Below are 22073 nucleotides of genomic sequence, written 5' to 3'. Positions count from 1 at the left end.
CAGCCTGAGCAACATAGTGAAACCCTATCTCTAAAAATACAAAAAAAAAAAAAAAAAGTGATCCTGAGAAAAGGAAACAAAAAGTAAGAATTCAGCATTCTTGAATCTTTATCCATAATGCCTGGTTGAGAGAAAAAAAGTTGTTTAAAGTTTTGTCTTTATTTTTCTAAATTTGGAATAAGAAGAAAGAAATACATTTGTATAATTTTTTTAAAATTTTGACTGCTGTTAATAAGATTTTGGGTGTCCATTGGTTATTGATGAACAGCCTCCCAGACATAGTCCTTGTTTTCCTTGTCTCTATTTTTTGTGTGATTTTTTTCTAAAGAAAAATTATAGTATACCTATTACCATATTGTAGCCCCGTTTATTGTTTTTGAGTTTTTGTTATTTTACAATCTGAACTAAATCCCAAACTCTTCTAGTTCCCTCTAATTTCTCACTACCATAGGTCTCACCCAGTTCTCCATGGCCATTCAATTTGTTTGGTTGGTTGCCTGTAAACCTAGATCCATAGTTCAGAACCATTATACAAACTTGAGTTATCATACTGTGGTTGTATTATTCTTTTAAAACTTTGTACCTGTTGTTGATCAAATTTCTACAGACATACAACACCTAACAGAATAATGTTGTCAAGCACTTCAGAAGAATACTTTCAACACCTATGGAATTGACAAAATTGAACTTGCCAGGGAACTCCAGGAAAACTTAGCCTGACAGCCACACCTTTAGACCTCCTTGTTGCTCAGATGTGACCAGAAGAATCTTGACATTGACTCAGAATTGTTAGCTATCACCCCTCCCTCCCAATGTGGGACCAGACCAACCAGGACAGGTCGATTCCAGCACTGAAGGACAATTAAAACCTAACTGCAGATTGATTTAGCAGCAATGCTTTCAGAGAAAGGTCTTGATCAAAAGGGGAAAATATAAAAGCTGCCTATGGCAAAATTGAGTCACTTATGTTAGACCCAAGGCTGCAGAGCTGGCAGGTCATGAAGGAGGGGACCTCATGCTTGTATGTCTCAGATAAGAACTATTACCAAGACTCTCTGAAGGCCTTAGGCACATATGCCCATGGTAAGAACTATTATAAGAACTCTCTGAAAGCACAAAAAATTCCAGATAAATTGCTTCTATGAAGACATCTTCCCAACGGCAATTAGTGTTACCAATGAGTAATCATCAGTCCCTGCAATGGGCTTCTGTGACTGATAACTTTAAGACAGCTTGCATGAACTTCCCCCTTTTGCCTTAATAGCTTCTCCTTGTCCTAACATCTTTTAATATGCCTATGATCTGTTCTAGCACTCATATCCCAGATTATAATTCCCTGCTTGTTCCTGAATAAATGTATGTCTTTGAAGAACCACTCTCTCTGTTGCTCTTTTAGGTAGACAAAACTTATAAATGAATTAAGTAAAGTTTCAGAATACAAAATTAATGTTAAAATATCACTTGCATTTCTTGCATCAATAACAAACTATCTGAAAAAGAAATAAAGAAACAAACATATTCATGAAAGCTTCAAAAAGAATAAAATACCTAGGAATAAATTTAAGTGAAACACCTGCACATTGAAAAAATCCATAAAGATCCAGTGTTTATGGATTAGAAGAATTAAAATTGTCAAAATGTCTATACTACCCCAAAAGATCTACAGATTCAACACAATCTTTATCAAAATTCCAATTTTTTTTACATTTTAGAAAAAAAAAGTCTAAAATTTTTGTGGAATCATAAGGTGACTACCTAGAGTAGTCAAAACAATCAAGAGAAAGAAAAACATTGTTGGAGAAATCATACTTCTTGACTTCAAATTATATTATAAAGCAATAGTAATCAAAACAGTATGGTTCTGGCACAAAAACAGGCACATAGCCCAATGAAGCAGAATAAACAGTACAGATATAAATTCCAACCTTACACGTTAACTAATTTTCAACAAGGACAGCTCTTCTTTATTGGTGCTTTTATCAGTATGTGGTACTAAAATCCATAATTTCAGTCCTGCACATTAAGATCAAGAGTTTCTAGCTTATATTTTTTTTCTATATTTATCTGAAGATATTTTCTAAGGAATTATTCTAAGTGTAGCAGAAATTGGCCCATGGTGTTTACTGCTGCCCGCTTTATGAGTATAGTCTTGCTTAATAGAAGAATGATTAGAAATTTTGTCAGGTCTGTGATGTAATCCTGAATGCAGTAATATAGAAGGTCCTTGTTGTAAATTGATGTAGTACTGGCTACTAGACAAAAATATCTCCTGCTTCTGTGAATATATCTGTTCTGTCCTTGCTGATTCTTGATGTTGAGGCCATTCCTTGTGTGATGGCAAATGTATGAGATATTTGACATTCCTGTTGCTAACATTGACAAATTATCAGTATACGACTGTCTTTTACAGAAATATGGCCTGAATTTAGAAGTACTAGCCTAGCCTGACCCTGACCCATCCTTCCTCACTGGACAGGGCCTTCCTGCAGGAACTCCACCAACTCCAGCCAGAGGCTCAGGAACAAAACCCTAATCTCCTAGGGCCTGAGCCCCTAGGGGGAGAGGTGGCCACAGTCTCTGCAGACCAGCAGACTTAGCCTTTCCTGCTGGTAGTTCTGAGGAATCCAGGCAGCCCAGATGAGCGGGTTTCCCCCCAGCGAAGCACACCCCCTCCGCCAAGGGACAGTCAAAGTGCTTCATTAAATGGGTCCTGTTCCCCCTGCCACCCAGCTGGTTGAGGACCTCCAACAGGGGTTGTCAGACACTTTATATAGGAGCAATGCTACTGGCATCAGGTTGGTGCCCCTTGAGGTCAGAGATCCCAGAAGAACGAGCAGGCACCCATTTTTGCTGTTATCCAGCCTCCTTGAGTGACAACTCCAGGCATGGGAGTGAACCAGATGAATAGGGCCTGAAGTGAACCCCCAGCAAATTGCAGCAGCCCTACAGAACAGGCACCTGACCATTGAAAGAAAACCAAACAGAAAGCAACAACAACAGCATCAACAACAACAAAAAAACTCCACAAAAACCCCATCCAATGGTCAGCAACCTCAAAGATCAAAACTAGACAAACTCATGTAGATGAGAAACAATCGATAAAAAAATGCTGAAAACTGAAAAGGCCAGAGTGCCTCTTCTTCTCCGAATGATCACAACATCTCTCCAGCAAGGACACAGAAATGGACAGAGGATGAGATGGATGAATTGACAAAGATAGGCTTCAGAAGATGGGTAATAAAAAAAACTTTGGTGAGCTAAAGGAGCATGTTCTAACCCAATGCAAAGAAGCTAAGAACCTTGATAAAAGGTTAGAGGAGCTGCTAACTAGAATCATCAGCTTAGAGGGGGACATAAATGACCTGATAGAGCTGAAAAACACAGCATGAGAACTTTGTGAAGCATACACAAGTATCAATAGCCAAATCGACCAAGCAGAAGAAAGGATATCAGAGTTTGAAGACCATTTTGAGTTTGAAACAAAACATACAGACAAGGTTCGAGAAAAAAGAATGACAAAAAAACAAACAAAGCCTCCAGAAATATGGGACTACATAGAAAGACCAAACCTATGATTGATTGGAGTACCTGAAGGAGATGAGGAGAATGGGAACAAGCTGGAAAACACACTTCAGGATATTACTCAGGACAACTTCCCCAACCTAGCAAGATGGCCAACATGCAAATTCCCAAAATGCAGAGGGCACCACTAAGATACTCCACGAGAAGGACAACTCCAGGACATATAATCGCCAGATTCTCCAAGGTCAAAATGAAGGAAAAAGTGTTAAGGGCAGCCAGAGAGAAAGGCCAGGTCACCTACAAAGGGAAGACCATCAGACTAATAGTGGACCTCTCAGCAGAAACTCTACAACCCAGAAGAGATTAAGGGTCAATATTCGACATTCTTAAAGAAAAGAATTTTCAACCCAGAATTTCATATCCTACCAAACTAAGCTTCATAAGCAAAGGAGAAATAAAATATTTTTCAGATAAGCAGATGCTGAGGGATTTTATTACCACCAGGCCTGTCTTGCAAGAGCTCTTGAAGGAAGCACTAAATATAGAAAGGAAAATCTGGTACCAGCCACTGTAAAAACACACCAAAATAAGAAGACCAATGACACTATGAAGAAACCGCATCAACTAGTGTTCAAAATAACCAGATAGCATCACGATGACATGATCAAATTCACACATAACAATACTTACAAATGGGATAACTACCCCAATTAAAAGACACAGACTGGGAAATTGGATAAAAAGTCAAGACCCACCAGTGTGCTGTATTCAGGAGATTCATCTCACGTGCAAATACACACATAGGCTCAAAATAAAGGGATGAAGGAAAAATTCAACGTCGGCTTCATCCCTGTGATGCAAGTCTGGTTCATCATATGCAAATAAATAAATGTAACCCATCGCATAAACAGAACCAAAAACAAAAACCACATGATTGTCTCAATAGATGCAGAAAAGGTCTTCAATAAAATTCAACGTCCCTTTATGCTAAAAACTCTCAATGAACTAGGTACTGATAGAACATGTCTCAAAATAATAAGAGCCATTTATGGCAAACCCACAGCCAGTAGCATATTGAATGGGCAAAAGCTGGAAGCATTCCCTTGGAAAACCATTACAAGACAAGGATGCCCTCTCTCACCACTCCTATTCAACATATTATCGGAAGTTCTGGCCAGGGCAATCAGGCAAGAGAAAGAAATAAAGGGTATTCAAACAGAAAGAGAGGAAGTCAAATTGTCTCTGTTTGCAGATGACATGATTCTATATTTAGAAAACCCCAATATGTCAGACCAAAACTCCTCAAGCTGATAAGCAACTTCAGCAGATTCTCAGGATACAAAATCAATATGCAAAAATCACAAGCATTCCTTGACATCAACAATAGACAAGCAAAGAGACAAATCACGAATGAACTCCCATCCACAATTGCTACAAAGAGAAGAAAATACCTAGAAATACAGCTAACAAGGAATGTGAAGGACCTCTTCAAAGAGAACTACAAACCACTGCTCAAGGAAATAAGAGAGGGCACAAACAAATGGAAAAACATTCCATCCTCATGGATAGGAAGAATCAATATCATTAAAATGGCCATACTGCCCAAAGTAATTTATAGATTCAACGCTATTGAATTGAATGCATCAAACTACCATTGATATTCTTCACAGAATTAGAAAAAAACTACTTTAAATTTCATATGGAATCAAAGAAGCCCCCATATAGCCAAGACAATCCTAAGCAAAAAGAACAAAGCTGGAGGTATCACACTACTGACTTCAAACTATACTAGAAGGCTACAATAACCAAAACAGCATGGTACTTGTACCAAAACTGACATATAGACCAACGGAACAAAACAGAGACCTCAGAAGTAACACCACACATCTAAAACCATCTGATCTTTGACAAATCTGACAAAAAAGAAGCAGCAGGGAAAGGATCTCTTATTCAATAAATGGTGTAAATAGTGCTGGAAAAACTGGCTAGGCATATGGAGAAACTGGACCCCTTCTTTACACCTTATACAAAAATTAACTTGAGATGGATGAAAGACTTAAATGTAAAACCCAAAACCATAAAAACCCTAGAAGAAAACCTAGGCCATACCATTCAGGACATAGGCATGGGCAAGACTTCATGAATAAAACACCAAAAACAATTGCAACAAAAGCAAAAATTGACAAATGGGATCTAATTAAACTAAAGAGCTTCTGCACAGCCAAAGAAACTATCATACCTGCAGAATGGGAGAAAATTTTTGCAAGCTACCCATCTGACAAAGGTCTAATATCCAGAATTTACAAGGAACTTAAAATAATTTACAAGAAAAAAATAAACAATCCTATCAAAAAGTGGGCAAAGGATATGAACAGACACTTCTCAAAAGAAGACATTTATGTGACCAAAAAACAGGAAAAGAAGCTCAACATCACTGATCACTAGAGAAATACAAATCAAAACCACAATGAGATACAATCTCACACCAATCAGAATAGTGATTATTAAAATGTCAAGAAACAATAGATGCTGGTGAGGCTGTGGAGGGAATGTAAATTAGTCCAACCATTGTGGAAGACAGTATGGTGATTCCTCAAGGATCTAGAACCAGAAATACCATTTGACCCAACAATCTCACTACTGAGTATATAACCAAAGGAACAAAAATCATTCTACCATAAAGATACACGCACATGTATGTTTATTGCAGCACTATTTACAATAGAAAAGTCATGGAACCAACCCAAATGTCCATCAATGATAGACTGAATAAAGAAAATGTGGTACATACACACCATGGAATACTATGCAGTCATAAAGAAGAATGAGATCATGTCGTTTGGAGTGACATGGATGAAGCTGGAAGCCATAATCCTCAGCAAAACTGACACAGGAACAGAAAACCAAACACCACATGTTCTTACTCATAAGTGGGAGTTGAACAATGAGAACACATGGACACAGGGAGGGAAACAACACACACCAGAGCCTGTTGGGGGACTGGGGGTGACAGGAGGGAATTTAGAGGTTGGGTGTATAGGTGCAGCAAACCACCATGGCACACGTATACCTAAGTAACAAACCTGCACATTCTGCACATGTATCCCGGAACTTAAAGTAAAATAAAATGAATTTAAATTTTCTTAAAAAAGAAAATGTGGTACATATACACCATGGAATACTATGCAGCTGTGAAAAAGAATGAGTTTATGTCCTTTGCAGAGACATGGATGAAGCTGGAAGCCGTCATCTTCAGCAAATTAACACAGGAACAAAAAGCCAAACACCACATGTTCTCACTCATAAGTGGGAGTTGAACAATGAAAACACATGGACACAGAAAGGGAAACAATGCACACTAGGGCCTGTTGGGGGGCTGGGGAGGGTGAGGGGAGGGAACTTAGAGGATGGGTCAATAGGTGCAGCAAACCACCATGGCACACGTATACCTACATAACAAACCTGCACGTTCTACACATGTATTCTGAAACTTAATTTAAAAAAAAAAAGAAAAGAAGTGGCCTAGGGAATGCCAATGTAGATCATTTCTGAAAACGTGGGTTTATAGGCACATCAGTGTTACTATCTATTAAAATGGAATTCTGGACCAAAGATAAAGAAGTGGTGTCTCTGATAAATATCTATTTTTGGTTTATTAAATGCCTGATTGGTGTTTGAGTTTCTAATCCTTTTCAACTTTAGAAACTCATATTTTAGCGCATCTAATAATTCTAGAGTAACTGTAGAATCCACATATTACCACCAAGGCTTTCCATCAACTGATGCAGGAATCTGTCAATGGGATCATTTGCAAATCAAATGAATGTATACATATGCTATCACTGTTGGTTTGTACTGAAGAGAGAAGGTTGTGAGATGCAGACTGTTTATAGCCATCAAATAAGATGTCTGTGTCAAATCCTTGCTTTCTCTTACTAACTTGGCATGTTTTACCACATCTGATTGTGGATGTTCAATGCTGATCTCAAAATCTGGTATTTGTAGGGTTATGGTTTCAATTAAAACCAGTTCTTGAGTCTGTTGAAAGTAAGTACCACATTTAGTATCCAGCACTGTAGGGAGTGAAGACAAGCATGTGCTACTTTAATAACATGTTCAAGTTTCTGAGCCTGTTCCTCCCCTTTCACTGCCAAAGAATTACATGGTTGACAGTATTACCCACACTCCTCACAGAAGTATTTGTTTCCTCTAAAGAGAGCTCAATTTTCATCTTCCTTTAGTGCAACACTGATACCCAGCACTCTTCCAAAGTTTCTGGTGAAATCCACTAATTCATTCACATTGCCTCCTAGTCAGTTTGCAGACATTTTACTCCATCAAGGATTCCTATTGAATTTAGTGAAAGAATAGTACATACAAACAATTGCAGTGTTTACTGTAAGCTGAGAGATATTGAGATGCTATCCAATGTCTTGGATGAGGTTGGCCACCTGCTGGCAGTATGGGACCTCTTTATCGACCTGCACTCCATAGTGGCTACTTGGCCTGTTTTCCAGCTGTTCCCTAGTAAGAGCCAAAGAGAAGAAGCTCCACGCCTGGCACCATGACACTTCTTCCTCCCCACAAATTATATCTTTTTCTTTTAACTGGCATACAATAATCATACACATTCATGAGGTACATAGTGATATTTCAATACATATAATGTACAGTGAGCAGATAAAGGTAATTAGCATAGCATATTCACCATCTTGAACATTTATTATTTCTTGAACATTCAGTTCTTGAACATCTTGAACATTCAGTTTTTTTTATTCTAGCTGTTTGAAACTATATAATATATTATTGTTAACTATAGTAATTCTACAGGGCTATAGAACACTAGAATTTATTCCTCCTATCTAACTATAATTTTGTATCCTTTAAGAAATTTTCTCTATTCTCCTCTTTCCCCTACCTTTACCAACTTCTAGTATCTTCTGCTCTACTTTTCACTTCTATGAGATCAGCATTTTTAGCTTCCATTATATGAGTAAGAATATACAGTGTTTTACTTTCTATTCCTGGATTACTTCACTTAATATAATGTCTTCTAGTTCCATCCATGTCATGGCAAATGATGGAATTTTATTCTTTCTATGACTGAATAATATTCCATTGTGTGTATATATACCACATTTGCTTTATCCATTAATCTTTTGTAGGAAATCTAGGTTGATTTCATGTCTTGGTTATTGTGAATAGTGCTGCAATAAACATGGGGGTGCAAATGTCTCTTCAATATTCTGATTTCCCTTCCTTTGGATAAATGCCCAGTAGTGAGACTGCTAGATCATATGGTAGTTCTATCTGTAGTTGTTTGAGAACCCTCCATACTGTTCTTTATGGAAGCTGTAGTAGTTCACATCCACACCAATAGTGTACAAGAGTTCTATTTTTTCTGCATCTTCACCAGCACTTGTTATTTTTTGTCTTTTTGATAATAGCCATCCTAACTGGGGTGAGATGATACCTCACTGTATTTTTGTTTTTGTTTTCCTGAGATGGAGTCTCGCTCTGTCACCCAGGCTGGAGTGCAGTGTGGCACGATCTGAGCTCATTGCAGCCTCCGCGTTTTGGGTTCAAGCGATTGTTCTGTCTCAGTTTCCCAAGTAGCTGGGACTACAGGCACGCACCACCATGCCCAGTTAATTTTTTTTATTTTTAGTAGAGATGAGGTTTCATCATGCTGGCCAGGCTGGTCATGAACTCCTGACCTCAGTGGATCCACCCGCCTCGACCTCCCAAAGTGCTGGGATTGCGGGCGTGAGCCACCGCGCCCAGCCCTCACTGTGGTTTTGACTTGCATCTCTCTGATGCGTAGCGATGTTGAGTGTTTTTGTATATTGATTTATTAGCCATTCGTATGTCTTCTTTTGAGAAATGTCTGTTCATATTATTTGCCCCCTTTTTATTGAATTGTTTGTTCTTTTGCTGTTGAGATATTTGAGTTTCTTGTGTATTCTGGATATTAATCCCCTATTGGGTGAATAGTTTGAAAATATTTTCTCCCATTTTGTAGGTTGTCTTTTCTTTATGTTGATTATTTTCTTTGTTATACAGAGCTTTTTTAGTTTTATATAGCCCCATTTGTTTTTGCTTTTGTTACCTGTGTGTTTGAAGTCTTATTCATAAAATCTTTTCCCAGACCAATGTCCTGAAGTGTTTCTACTATTGTTTTTTCTAGTGGTCGTATAGTTTGAGTCTTAGATTTGGTTATTTGTCCCATTTAGAGCTTATTGTTGAATAGGGTGAGAGGTGGGAGTTTAGTTTCATTCTTCTGCACATAGATATCCAGTTTTCCCAGCACCATATATTAAAGAGACTATCCTTTCTCCAATGAGTGTTCTTGGTGCCTTTAATTCAAAATTCAAAAATCAATTGGCTGGAGATACATGGATTACTTTCTGAATTCTCCATTCTGTTCCATTAGTCTATGTGTCTGTTTATATGCTGATACCATGCTCCTTTTTGTTGTTCTTGTTACTACAGCTTTGTAGTACATTTTGAAGTCTGGTAGTGTGGCACCTACAGCTTTGTTCTTTTTGCTCAGTATTCCTTTAGCTGTTTGAGATCTTTTGTGATTCCATACAATTTTTTAAAATTTTCTAATTATGTGAAGAATGTCATTAGTATTTTAATATGGATTGCATTGAATCTATAGATTGCTTTGGGTAGCATGGTCATTTTAACAGGATTAATTACTTTGATCCATGAGCATGGAATCAGTGTTTTGTAGTTTTCCTTGTAGAGGTCTTGTATCTGCTTGGTAACATTTATTTCTAGGTATTTTTCTTTTGTATCTATTATATGTGAGATTTCCTTCTTGATTTCTTTTTCAGGTAGTTTGTTGTTCATGTATTGAAACACTACTGAGTTTTGTATCTTTATTGTGTATTCTGCAAGGTTACTGAATTCATTTATTACTTGTAAGAGTTTTTTGATAAAGTCTGTAAGTTTTTCTATATACAAAATCATGCTCTCTGAAAACAAGGACATATAGATATCTTCCTTTCCAATTTGGATGCCCTTTATTTCTCTCTCTTGGCTAATTGCTCTAGCTAGGACTTCCAGGACTATGTTGAATAAGAGTAGTGACAGGTGGCACCTTTGTCTTATTCCAGTGCTTAGAACAAAAGCTCTCAGCTTTTCCCCATTTACTATGATGTTAGCCGTGGGTTTGTCACATGGCCTTTATTGTGTTGAGTTACTTTCCCTCTAAACATAATTTATTGAGAGTTTTTATCATGAAGGGATGTTGAATTTTATCAAATACATTTTTTTTCTTCTATTTCTGTGACAAATGTCTGTGGTATTTTGAAAGGGATCATATGGGTTTGTCATTCATTTTGTTGATATAATGTATCCTGCTTACTGATTTTCACATGTTGAACCATCTTTGCATTCATGGGATAAATCCCACTTGATCATAGTGCATTATCTTTTTTGATGCATTGTTGGATTCAGTTTGTTAGTACTTTCTTAAGGATTTTTGCATCTATGTTCATCGGGGCATTGACCTGCAGTTTTCTTTTTTTATTGGGCCCTTGTATCTCACTGAGTTTCCTGAAGATTGCTATTTCAAATTCTTTTTCTGGCATTTTGTATTTTTCCTTATGATTGGGGTCTGTTATTGGAGAATTGTACATTACTTTGGAAGTGTCATGTGTCCTTTTTTCACATTTTACCTATTCCTATGTTGATAACTATGCATCTGATGAAACAGTCACCACTTCCAATTTTATGAAATAGGTTTTATAGAGAAATATTTATTTGTTTAGGTGGGTCTTGGGATGTTGATTCTGTAAGGTGCATTGGCTTTGGTTCTAGGTGGATGTAGTAGTGTGGTCTCTGTGTAGTTTCTTTAGCTGTAACCCATGTTAGTGACATTTACAGGTGTCTCAGTGGCCCATGCTGAAAAGAGTGTGGCAGTGGTGGTGTGGCTTTGCTGGGGGTGGACTTATTGGTCTGTTTCTCAGGTTAAGGGTGCATGCATGTACACAGCGGACTGGCCAACTTGATGTCTGGCTCACTGGGGTTGGAACCATGAGGCTATTACTCTAGTCAGGGGCACCATGTGTGATTGCTCATCTGGCCTGGGGACATGTCTGCCAGGGATGGTCCTCAGGGCTGTTTCTCAGGCTCAGACCATGGGCACATAGCTGCTTGGTGGCCTAGGGAAATATCTACTGAGGGTGGCCCACAGGGCAATTTTGCAGGCCTGGGACATGGCCACATGCCTTTTTGGCAGGCCTAGGTGTGTGTCTGCTGGGGTTGGCCCTCAGGGCTGTTTCTCAGGTCTGGGATGGAGGAGCCCATACTCAAAAAAAATTGAGAGGGCTTAATTGCACAGGTGAACAGGCTAGTGTGAGACCTAGGTTGGACAGGTTGGTCCAGTAAGGATGTAGCATCAGAGAGGGCTCCCCCAAAGCCCATCAGCAGACCTGGTGAGGGAGCGATCTCTCTCATCCTTAAACCACAGTACACAACTGCAAATGCAAAGATACACAAAGGAGCCATGTGGCTGAGTAAGAGCTTATCTACTGCTCATCGCTGTCAACTGCCATATACTAAAACACAGCCCAAACTACAAAGTCAAAAATCACTTTACTAATTTTACCCGCTATGAAACCAAGAGCAAGAATTCTACAACGAAGAAAGACCCTGTACAGAGCCTTAGTCCTCTGAAAACTTCCAGAAATGAAGTCAACAGATGAAACTCAATTTACACCTCAATTAAAGGAATATCAGCCCTCCCAGATGAGCAAGAATCAGCACAAGAACTCTGGCAAGTCAAAAAGCCAGAGTGATCCCTTACCTACAAATGAGCCCACTGGCACCCCAGCAATGGTTCTTAACCAGTTTGAATTGTCTGAAATGACAGACAAGAAATTCTGAATCTGGATGGCAAGGAAGTTCATTGAGATTGAGGAGAAAATTGAAACTCAATCCAAGGAAGCCAAGCAATCCAGTAAACCAATTCAAGGCTGAAAGATAAAATTCCCATTTTAAGACTAAACCAAACTGAGCATGAGTGAAATATTGGCTACAAGAATTTCATAATACAATTGGAAGTATTGACAGCATAATAGACCAAGCTGAGGAATGAATCTCTGAGCTAAAGTATGAGTTGTTTGAGTCAGCACAGTCAGACAAAAATAAAGAAAAATAAATAAGGAAAATGAAAAAATTCTCTGAGAAATATGGGATTATATAAAGAGACCAAATGAATTAGCATCATTTCTGAGAGAGAAGGAGAGAGAATAAGCTACATGGAAAATATATTTTAGGATACCGTTCATAAAAATTTCCCTGATCTCACTAAAGAGGTCAATATGCAAATCTAAGAAATACGGAGAACCCCAGCCAGATACTATACAAGATGACCATTCCCAAGGCACATAGTCATTAGATTCACCAAGGTCAGTGCAAAACAAAAAACTATAAAAACAACTAGAGAGAATGGGGCAGGTCACCTACAGAAAAAAAACCCATCAAGCTAGCAGCAGATTTCTCAGCAGAAATCTTACAAACCAGATAAGATTAGAGGCCTATTTTTAGTGTTCTTAAAGAAATTCCAACCAAGAATTTCATGTCCTGCCAAACTAAGCTTCATAAGTAAAAGAGAAGTAAAAATCTTTCTGTAACAAGCACGTGCTGAGGGAATACATTTCAACCAGACCAGCCATACAAGAGGTCCTTAAGGGAATACTAAACATGGATTCAAAAGAATGACACCTGCTATCACAGAAGCACACCTAAGCCCATATCCCACAGGCCCTATAAGGCAGCTATACAATCAAGTTTATATAACAACGAGCTAACAACACCATGACAGGATCAAAATCACACGTATCAATACTAATCTTGAATGTGAATGGGCTAAATGTCTCACTTAAAAGACACAGAGTGGCAATCTGGATTAAAAGACAAGACCCAATCATCTGTTATCTTCAAGAGATCCATGTCACATGTGGCAATACCCACCAGCTCAAAGTAAAAGGGTGGAGTAAGATCTACCATGCAAACAGAAAACAAACAAACAAAAGCAGGAGTCACTATTTTTACGTCAGATAAAATAGATTTTAAACTAATAAAAATTACAGACCTTAAAGGGCTTACATAATGATAAAGGATACACTCCAACAAAAAGTTTAACTATCCTAAATATATACACGTCCAATATTGGAGCACCCAGATTCATAAAACAAGTTCTTTTAGACCTACAAAAATACTTACACAACCACACGACAATAGTGGGAGACTTCAACACCCCACTGTCAGCATTACATATGGATCACATCAAAGCAAAAATCTAAAAAAGAAACTCTGAGGTTGGGCACAGTGGTTCACACCTGTAATCTCAGCCCTTCAGAAGGCTGAGGTGGGTGGATCATTTGAGCCCAGGAGTTTGAGACCAACATGGACAACATAACAAAGCCCTGTCTCTACGAAAAATACAAAAATTAGCAGGGCATGGTGGCATGCACCTGTAATCCCAGCTGTTGAGGAGGCTGAGGCAGGAGGATCAATTGAGCCTGGGAGGTCAAGGCTTCAGTGAACTGTCATCAGGCCACTGCTCTCCTGCCTGGGCAGAAGAGTGACACCCCAGCTCAAAAATAAATATATAAATAAATAAATAAATAAGAAACTTTGGACTTAAACTCAACACTTGCCCAATTGGATCTAATAGACATATACAGAACACTCCACCCAACAAACACAGAATATACAGTCTTCTCATCTGCACATTGAATATATTCTAAGATTGACCACATGCTTGGTCATAAAGCAAGCCTCAATACATTCAAAAAAATTCAAATCATACAAAGCACACTCTCAGACCACAGTGCAATAAAAATAGAAATCAATACCAAGAATATTTCTCAAAACTACACAAATACATGGAAATTAAACAACTTACTAATGAATAACTCCTGGGGAAACATGAAAATTAAGGAAGAAATAAAAAAAATTCTTTTAAATCAATGAAAATAAGGACACAAAAATACAAAAAATCTGTGGGATGCAGCCAAAGCTGTGTTAACAGGAAAGTTTATAGAGCTAAACGCCTTCATCAAGAAGTTAGAAAGGTCTCAAGTTAGCAATCTAATTTTGTACCTAAAGGAAATTATTTTTTAAAAAAGAGCAAACCAATCCCAAAGCAAGCAGAAGAAAAGAAATAACTAAAATTAGATAATAACGTAATGAAATTGAGATGCAAAAATCCATACAAAAGATCAATGAAACCAACAGTTGGGTCTTGAAAAAATAAATAATATCAATAAACCCCTAACTAGATCAACAAAGAAAAAGAAAATCCAAATAAGCACAATCAGATGTAACACATGTGATATTATAACTGATCCCACAAAAATACAAAAGATCCTCAGAGAAACTATGAACCACTCTATGCAGACAAATTAGAAAATCTAGAGAAAATAATAAATTCCTTGAGGCATGCAATCTCCCAAGATTGAATCTGGAAGAGATTGAAACCCTGATTAGACCAAAGTCAACTTTTGAAATTGAATCAGTAATAAAGAACATGACAACAACAACAAAAAAGCCCCATACTGGATGGATCCACAACCAAATTCCACCAGATGTACAAAGAAGAACTGATACCAATTATACTAAAACTATTTCGAAAGAATGAGGAGGAGGTCCTCCTCCCTAATTTATTCTATGAAGCCAGCATCATCCTGATATCAAAATCTGGCAGAGATGCAATGAAAAAATAAAACTCTAGACCAACATCCCTGAGGAACACAGATGCAAAAGTCCTCATCAAAATACTAGCCAGTCAAATTCAGCAGCACATTAAAAAGTTAATCCAGCAAATAAATTGGCTTTATTCCTGGGATGCAAGCTAGTTTAATATACACAAATCAATAAATGCCATTTACCACATAAACAGAATCAAAAGCAAAAGCCACATGATCATCTCAATAGAAGCAGAGAAAGCTCTTGATAATATCCAACATCTCTTTATGATAAAAAGCCTCAATAAACTAGACATTGACAGAACATACGTCAAAATACTAAGAGCCATCTATAACAAACCCACAGCCAACCTTATCCTGAATGAGCAAAAGCTCAAATCATTCCCCTAGAGAACTGGAACAAGACAATGATGCCCACTCTCACCACTCCTATTTAACATATTACTGAAAGTCCTAGTCAGAGCAATCAGACAAAAGAAAGAAAAAGCATCCAATTAGGAAAAGAAGAAGTCAAACTATCTCTCTTCACTGATATTATTGTATACCTAGAAAATCCTAAAGACTCTACCAAAAAGTTTCTAGAATTGATAAAAAGTTTCAGGATACAAAATCAATGTACAAAAATTAGTAGCATTTCTATATACCAACAACACCCAGGCTGAGAGCCAAATCAAGGACAAAATTTCACTTGCGATAGCCACACAAAAAAGAAATACCTAGAAATACACCTAACAAAGGGAGTAAAAGATCTCTAAAAGGAGAACTACAAAACACGCATGAAAGAAATCAGAGAGGCCAGTGGCTCCCACCTGTAATCCCAGCACTTTGGGAGGCCAAGGCGGGCAGATCACGAGGTCAGGAGATCGAGACCATCCTGGCTAACACGGTGAAAACCCGTCTCTACTAAAATTACAAAAAAATTAGCTGGGCGTGGTGGCGGGTGCCTGTAGTCCCAGCTACTCGGGAGGCTGAGGCAGAAGAATGGCGTGAACCCGGGAAGCGGAGCTTGCAGTGAGCCGAGATCAGGCCACTGCACTGCAGCCTGGGTGACAGAGAGAGACTCCGTCTCAAAAACAAAACAAAACAAAACGAAACAGAAATCAGAGATAATGATGCAAATAAATGGAATAACATTTCATGCTCATAGATTGGAAGAATCAATATCATTAAAATGGCCATTCTGCCCAATTTACAGATTCAATGATATTCTTATCAAACTACCAATATTATTCTTGACAAAATTAGAAAAACTATTCTAAAATTTATATGGATCCACAAGAGCCTAAATAGACAGAGCAATCCTAAGCAAAAAGAGTAAAGCCAGAGACATAACATTACCTGACTTTATACTATAAAGCCACAGTTACCAAAACTGCTTGGTAGTAGTACAAAAACAGACATAATGGGACAAAATAGAAAATGAGAAATAATGCTGCACACCTACAGCTATCTGATCTTCAACAAGGCCAACAAAAACAAGCAAAGGGGAAGGGACTCCAAGTCAATAAATGGTGCTTGGATAACTGGCTAGCAGAAGATTGAAAATGGATCCATATCTTTTCCCTTTCACCAGATACAAAAATTAATTAAAAATAGATTAAGAATTTAAATGTAAGACCTCAAACCATAAATATCCTAGAAGAAAATCTAGGAAATACTCTTTTCAACATTAGCCTTGGGAAAGAATTTCTGGCTAAGTCCCCAAAAGCTACTGCAACAAAATAAAGCAAAAAAGACAAGTGGGACCTAATTAAACTAAAGAGCCTTTTCACATCAAAAGAAACTATAAACAGAGTAAAAAGACAATCTGCAGAATGAGAGAAAATATTTGCAAGCTATGCATCCAAATAAGGTTTAATGTGTAGAATCTATAAGGAACTTAACAACTGATTAAAAAAAAATTAACCCCATTAGAAAGTGGGCAAAGGACATTAACAGACACCTCAAAAGTGGCCAAGAAACATGAAAAAATGCTCAGCATCACTAGTCACCAGAAAAAAATGCAAATCAAAACCACAAGAGATGCCATCTCTCACCAGTAGAAAAACTATTATTTAAAAGGCAAAAAATAACAGGTCTTGTTAAGGTTGCAGGGAAAAGGGAACACTTATACACTGCTGTTGGGAATGTATATTAGTTCAGCCACTGTGGAAAGCAATGTGGTGATTTTTCACAGAACATAAAACAGAATTACCATTCAATGCAGCAATCACATTATTGGGCATATACCCAAAGGTATATATAAATTGTTCTACCATAAAGATACATGCACCCATATGTTAATTGCTGCAACATTCATAATAGCAAAGACATGGAATCAACGCAGATGCTCATCAATGGTAGACTGGATAAAGAAAATGTGGTAAAAGACATAGGGTGGGACAAGATGGTGAAACAGAAGGCCCCACTGACCATCACCCTGAAGGAACGCCAAATTAAACCATCTACACAAAAAAGCACCCTTCATAAGAACAGAAAATCAGGTGAGCACTCACAGTACCTGATTTTAACTTCACGTCACTAAAGGCACTGAAGATGGTAAACAAGGTAGTCTTGAATTGTCCATTCCACCCCTCCCCCACTCCTCCTGCAGAGGCCGCAGGTCATGGAGAAAGCTGTGCATGGGGGAGATAAAGAGTGCAGTAATCGAGACTTTGCATTCAACTCAGTGCTGCCCTGTCACAGGGGAAAGCAAAACCATGCTGATCTAAGCTGATACTTGCCCATGGAGAAAGAACTTAAACCAGCTGTAGCCAGGGGGATATCACCCATCCCAGTAGTCAGAACTTAAATTCTGGCATGCCTCACTACCTTGAGCTGAAATGCTCTGGGGCTGTAAATAAACTTAAAGGGCAGTCTATGGCACAAAAATTGCAATTCCTGGGCAAGTCCTACTGCAGAGAAAAGCTCAAAGCCAGCGGACTTCTGAGGCATATGATTTACTGAGACACCAGAGAGAACAGCTAAAGGAGTGCTTTCACCACTCATCCCCACAACCCAGGCAGCACAGCTCATGGCTCCAAAGAGAAGGGTCCAATTCAGCAAGAAAAGCTAACTATCCTAAATATATATGCACCCAATACAGGAGCACTCAGATTCGTAAAGCAAATTCTTAGATACCTACAAAGAGACTTACACTCCTACACAATAATAGTGGGAGATTTTAACACCCCACTGTCAATATTAGACAGGTAACTGAGACAGAAACTTAACAAAGATATCAAGGCCTGAACTCAGCTCCGGATCAAGTGGACCTGATAGATATCTACAGAACTCTTCACACAAAAACGACAAAATATGCATTCCTCTCATCACCACATGGCACTTACTCTAAAACTGATCACATAATCATAAGTAAAACACTCCTCAGCAAATGTAAAAGAACTGAAATCATAACAAATAGTCCCTCAGACCACAGCACAATCAAATTAGAACTCAAAATTAAGAAATTCACTCAAAACCACACAACTACATGGAAATTGAGCAATCTGCTCCTGAATGACTATTGGGTAAACAATGAAATTAAGGTAGAAATCAAGTTCTTTAATACTAATGAGAACAAAGAGACAACATATCAGAATCACTGGGACACAGCTAAAGCAGTATTAAGGAGAAAATTTATAGCACTAAATGCCACATCACAAAGCTAAAAAGATCTCAAGTTAACAACCTAACATCACAACTAAAAGAACTAGAGAACAAAGAGCAAACAAACCCAAAGCCAGCAGAAGCCAAGAAATAACCAAGATTAGAGCTGAACTGAAAGCGATGGAGACACAAAAAGCCCTTCAAAAAATCAACAAATCGAGGAGCTGCTTAATAATTTTAAAAATTAATAAAATAGACTGCTAGCTAGACTAATAAAGAAGGCAAGAGAGAATGATCAAATAAACACAATCAGAAATGATAAAGGGGATAGTACCACTGACCCCACAGAAATATAAACAACCATCAGAGAATAAAATAAACACCTCTGTGAACATCAACTGGAAAATCTAGGAGAAATGGATGAATTCCTGAACACATAAACTCCCCCAAGACTGAACCAGGAAGAAATTTAATCCCTGTATAGACCAATAATAAGTTCTGAAGTCGAGGCAGTAATAAACAACCTGCCAACCAAAAACGCCCAAGACCAGACAGATTCACAGCAGAATTCTACCAGAGGTACAAAGAAGAGCTGATATTATTTCTACTGAAACTATTCCAAAAAACTGAAAAGGAGGGACTCCTCAGTAACTCATTCTATGAAGTGAGCATCATCCTGATACCAAAACCTGGCAAAGATACAAGAACAAAAAAAGAATACTTCAGGCCAATATCCTTGATGAACATTGATGCAAAAATCCTTAATAAAATACCGGCAAACTTAATCCAGCAGTATATCAAAAAGGTTATACACCATGATCAAGTTGGCTTCATCCCTGGAATGCAAGGCTGGTTCAGTATATGCAAATTAATAAATGTGATTCATCGCATTAACAGAACTAAAGAAAAAAAAACAACACAGGATTGTTTCAACAGATGCAGAAAAGGCCTTCAACATCCCTTCATGTTAAAACTCTCAATAAACTAGGTATTGAAGAAACATACCCCAAAATAATAAAAGTCATATATGACAAACCCACACCCAATATCACACTGAATGGGCAAAAGCTGGAAGCATTCCCCTTGAAAACCGGCACAAGAAAAGGATGCCCTTTCTCACCACTCCTATTCAACATAGTATTGGAAGTTCTGCCCACGACAATCAGGCAAGAGGAATAAATAAAAGTGTTCAAATAGAAACAGAAAAAGTCAAATTATATTTGTTTGCAGATGACATGACCTACATGATCATGTTTGGCTCTGTGTCACCACCCAAATCTCATCTTGTAGCTCCCATAATTCCCACGTGTTGTGGGAGGGACCTGCTAGGAGATGACTGAATTATGGGGGCAGGTCTTTCCCGTGCTGTTCTCCTGATAGTGAATGGGTCTCATGAGATCTGATGGTTTTAAAAAATGGGAGTTGCCCTGCACAAGCCTTCTCTTTGGTTGCCGCCATCCATGGAAGACATGAGTTGCTCCTCCTTGCCTTCCACCATGATTGTAAGGCCTCCCCAGCCATGTGGAACTGTAGGTCCAATTAATACAGGATTTATTAAGAAATAATTTTTAGGCAGCTAGAAAGGGTAAAGGTTCTTGGTGGAAATTTTCCTGTGATAAGAACCTCCGAACCATTTATTTTCTAACAGAAAAGTGGCTTAAAGAGCTAGGCTGACAAGCTTTGATATGCAAATGCCAGCCATTAAAAACTGGGTTCACTCAATATGGCAATTCCTGCCTTCTTCTTGTCACCAGGTGTGCCAAGTGTTATGGCCACCTCCAGATAACACCATGTGTTCAGAATATCATGGTGGCCTGCATTTGCATATTAAAAGGCTAAGGTGGGAGGGTGAGGGTTTTCATGGGCTACACGAATGACACCCCTAGTCAAACCAATCCCCTGGGCCCTATGCAAATCAGACACCGCCTTCTCCAGCCTCCAATATAACCTACCATTTTTCTGCCACACATGGGGTTCCCTTTCTTGGCTTGGAGCCCCCCTCCTTCTGTCTCTGTACAGGGGAGCTTCTTCATTCTTTCTTGCCTATTAAACACTCTCCACTCCTTAAAACCACTCCACATGTGTCCATGCCATTTTATCTAAATCAGTGCAACTCCAAGAACCCTGGTATTCCTCCAGTCATTGGAGCCATATCATTTTGATGCATTGGCTGGGAATTCATTCATCAGAGTGGTGAGTATTAGGAGTGAATCTTAACCTCAAATCTGTCCTTTACTCTTGAGCCTCTCTTCCTGCTATCTTGTTGCCAAACTTTCTTTCTCTTTCTATCTGTGCTCTCTTACTCTCTCTGTATGACATGTATGGAATTTTTACAGTTCAGGGAAACAGGTCTGTTAGGAAAGATCGCAAATTGTGGCAGGCAGTAACTCAATAAACATCTCTCTCTCTCTCTCTCTATGGTTTCTCTGTCAAGAACATGGTATTTCTAAGCCAACAGTGCCTAAATTAATTCATTAGTAAGGAGATTTTAAGTATGGAAGTTAACCGGAACCATGTTTCTAGAGTAAATGCTTTAGCATGGGCCATAATAAGCAGCCAGTCTAGCACATTGCCGCATTAAAGGAGCCTTGCCCAAAAGTGACACAGTCTCTCTGGAGATCTGTTTTTCAGGGAGCCAGGCAGATCACACAGGTTTAGGAATTCAAAGGGGAATCACATGAGGCAGATAAACTAAGGCTGCATGGGTAAAGCGTGGTTAGTCCCATCACTCAGTTCATCCAGTTCCATGGCTTGGCGGACCACGCCTTCCACCATGGGCAGCACATTTAACATGGTGCTGGAATCCAGGAACCAGGGAGGGAAAACAGTTGGAGGATGCTCCCACAGTCTTCTTCTCTACCCTGGGTCATATGGAAAGGAAGGAGACTAAGAGGACACTTTTATTGTTGCTTCTTTTTCTAGATGGGTAACAGATTATCTTCAGCTTTCACCCCTCTGGAGTGCACTCTGAAACACTGTAACTTCCTTATCATCAGGACTTTGAAGAGAAAAGCAACTCATTTTCTTTTGCACAAGGGCATGGTATTTTTACTAAACCTTTTCAAGCATCGTAAGATCAACCCAGCTCTTTTAGCAATCATATTGGGCAGACCTGGGGAAAATAGTTCCCCAAAAGTTAGGGAAGCAACTTTCTTGGGAGCCATCTGAGGATCCCCCTTATTTGGGGCCCCTTCAAGTTCCCTTCTCATTACAGAACCTTAGGCAAATAAAGCAAAA

At 38.5% G+C, this 22073-nt stretch overlaps 1 pseudogene; it reads right to left on the bottom strand.

The window, feature by feature from the left end:
* Positions 1 to 1963: 1963 nt before the first annotated feature.
* On the bottom strand, positions 1964 to 7657 carry LOC100612112 (cyclin-T2-like; annotated as a pseudogene).
* Positions 7658 to 22073: the final 14416 nt, after the last annotated feature.

This window comes from Pan troglodytes, chromosome 1 (assembly GCF_028858775.2).
Source record: "Pan troglodytes isolate AG18354 chromosome 1, NHGRI_mPanTro3-v2.0_pri, whole genome shotgun sequence".
In the NCBI taxonomy this organism is placed as follows: Eukaryota; Metazoa; Chordata; class Mammalia; order Primates; family Hominidae; genus Pan; species Pan troglodytes.
The sequence above is the reverse complement of the archived record's forward strand: the minus strand, read 5'-3'. Positions and strand labels throughout refer to the sequence as shown.